General features: G+C 46.5%; 1 long non-coding RNA gene across 1 annotated transcript; it reads left to right on the plus strand.

Moving 5' to 3' along the window:
- Window positions 1–244: 244 nt before the first annotated feature.
- On the plus strand, window positions 245–2,865 carry LOC106724807. The gene is made up of 3 exons (XR_001360641.1): window positions 245–408; window positions 1,196–1,322; window positions 2,811–2,865. It is a non-coding gene; the product is annotated as an uncharacterized LOC106724807 (long non-coding RNA).
- The last annotated feature ends 238 nt before the right edge of the window (window positions 2,866–3,103 follow it).

The raw sequence follows: 3,103 nt of genomic DNA on the forward strand, positions 1-3,103 counted from the left end.
CCACGGCGGATCTCCCGCCCACCAGCGAATCCCGCTCGCCCCTCCCACGCGAGGCCCCGCCCACCCGCGTGGGCGCCTGTTGCCATTGGGCTGTGGCACGCCCGTCTCCCGTCAGGTTGGGGTTTGGGTGAGAGTCGTGGGATCGAAGTGAAGCCAGACAACCCAGGGCGCTGGTGGCTGCGATGCAGCAGAGACGGTGGCTCCTGCGAGCGTTTATTCCCATCCTGCCTGCGTGAGGCTGTGGACCAAAGGGGCCACATGCTGACCTGACAGCTCAGGGGAGGCCTGCATGGCAGGCTTGCAAACTCAGAGACCTGAAGTCACCACAAGGATGGTCTGACATTAAACTGTAACTAAAAGCAGTCCTGGCGGGCAGTTACGTCCTAGGCCTGCATCTTCACTGACAAGGTCAACCTTTACCTTAACTGAGCCTATCTGTCTTTTTGCATCTATAATGACACAAGTTCCCAGTGCATGAAATTTGTGCATGGGAGGGGGTGTCCCTTAGCCCGGCCTGCACCCTCTCCAATCTGGGACCCCTTGGGGGATGTCTGACTGCTGGTTTAGGCCCACAGGGAGGATCGGGCCACCGGCAGTTGGACATCCCTCTCGCAATCCAGGACTGCTGGCTCCTAACTGCTCACCTGCCTGCCTGATTGCCCCTAACCACCTTGCCTGGCAGCCTGCTCGCCCTCAACTGCTCGCCCCCCCCACCCCCCCGGCCTGATCACCCCTAACTGCCTCAGCGTCGGCCCCGCTACCATGACTTTGTCCGGAAGGACATCTGGAAGGTCTCCCGGTCTAATTAGTATATTACCCTTTTATTAGTATAGATACCCTTTGAAATGTCTAGGTAACTTGTAACTTCCCTTTTTCTGGACCCCTTGGGGCACAACCTAATGTGCTGGGCGCCAGGATACCACAAATTCCCTCATTATCATGTTAATTGTTCCTGCACCCACCTAAGTATGTGTCCATCATTTTACTTTTATCCAATCCTAGTGGTTTCCCACTTTGCTTTCTCCCGCCTCTCTAGTCTATCACCAATGGATTTCATGTAACCCGCTTACGTCCCTTTGCTTTGATTGCAATGTATAAATACAGATGTAACCCACCAATCTTCCGAGCATTATCATATGCTTTCTGGCATATGTTGACAGTTTGGCTCAAATAAACTCACAAAAATTCTTTACAGGTTTCAATGGTTTTTACGTTAACATTACTTGGCGTAGTCACAGCAGGATTCCAAAGAAGCTCACTAGCTAGGATCCAGCAAAGGGCCCATTGAGCCTGCAGGTTCTCCGCCCATTGGGTGAACTTGGGTGAGTTGTCTCTTGGATCCAGGACCTTCCTTTGCTTTGGTAGAGGGTCTGACTTTATTTGAGCTGTTTTAAAATCCTCGAGGTGGAACCAGGGTTGAGAGAACCCAGGTTAAGGGTTGACACAACCCAGGCTAAGGCGTGAGTGGGAAAAAAAAAATGGGTGGCGGTTTTTATTTTGGCTTTTCAATTGGAATTTCTGAGAGTCTGAGCAAAAATAACCTTTGCCATATAAATGAGCTGAACTCATTTAGCTTCGAATATAAAGTGGCACATCCTCCCTCCAGTCCGATTTTGGGGTGTTCTTAGGTGACTAAGAATCTTTGTGGAGGTGTCAGAAATGCAGGAGCCCCATAGGGAAGTCCCAACACAACTGTAATTAACTAAATGGCTCATCTAGAGGGCCACCATAAGGCTTGGTCTGCCTGGACCCTGAACCTTTCCCGTGGTTTTAGACAGCCGGGAGAGAAACTGAGGCCACACCTGACCCACTACATAACATGTCTAGAAAGTTTGCTCAGACTACAGATATTCAATTAAAAAAATAAACATAAAAACATGAGATTGTGCCTCCAAGGACAAAAGCTCCCGAGACCCCAGCCCTCATTTAATACTCCTGATAGGAAGCCTTTACTTGCAAGTATTTTACAGAAATGGGAAGGTTTAACTAGAAAATATCAACTTAGAAATGGCCAAAATGCTGTTTGTTTTGGGTACCTACATTAACATTTTGCATGCAGAAATTAGAAAATGCCGGCTCTGAAATTAAGCTGAATGACTATATGGGAAGCATATCTTGATTTGGAAATTAGAAGCTTCTAAGGAAAAGCATAGAGAAAAATTCTTCCAAAAAGATGAAAATTAATAAAAAAATTATAGACTGTCCCAGAACTATTCTGAAGTTAATAAATGTCTACACCCTGTTTTCCCCCTGATTTATCTTCATAGAAAAGAAACAGCATGTGGCCAGGCCATTACTGAATTTCCCCAGAGTAAACAGCATGTGGGGGTTGGGAGACACGTGGCCAATGGCACATGTTCTAGGAAGATTCCTCCAGACAAAGGGAGGTAGAGGCAACTAGAAAAGACCCCAGCCCGTTTTTTAAATAGTCCATTGGGAGAATGCTGAGGTTCTAGAGTGGCAGTTCCCAAACCAGGGACAAAAGACATTGCTCTGGTAATTTTTAATGCTGGACATTCTCTGGTGTAAACTTTTGGTGTGTTCTGTGCACCTGTATAAAAGTGTTGATGTTTTGTGTCTCTTTGTTGTTGTTTAATTTGTTTAAAGAAGAGGCAAGTCCTGCTTTGGGGAAGCCTAGCTGTGTGTGGTGGGGTTGAAAGTGTGAGAGAGATTGCAAGAATGTCCCAGCAGCTGCCAAGGACTCTTAATCTTGGGGGCTCTTCTTGCTCTCCCTCTCAGGGTTCAGCCACAGAAACAGCTGGTGAGATTTCTGTTTGTCTGCAATATAATGTTGGCTTTCTATCTTTTAGGGATTTTGGTTTCCTCTTCCCTTGTTTATGAATATGGGGACAAAGATCACAGGGGGAAGTAGGGATTACAGGCATGGGGAAGTAAACTATATAGGCTGAGTTGGGCAACAAGGTTAATGCTTCCATGATAATGCAGTTTTTGAATAAGAATGGACTGCATTCCAAGGTTGACTCCAAGGGCCCTGGAATGACTCAAGGATTTATTCTCTCTTCTTAAAAGAAATATTTTTTGAACTAAATTAGGCCGATTTAATATACTTGACATTACACGGGAAGCTTTGTCAAATAAAAAT

Source organism: Myotis brandtii, unplaced genomic scaffold (assembly GCF_000412655.1).
Source record: "Myotis brandtii unplaced genomic scaffold, ASM41265v1 scaffold986, whole genome shotgun sequence".
Lineage (NCBI taxonomy): Eukaryota > Metazoa > Chordata > Mammalia > Chiroptera > Vespertilionidae > Myotis > Myotis brandtii.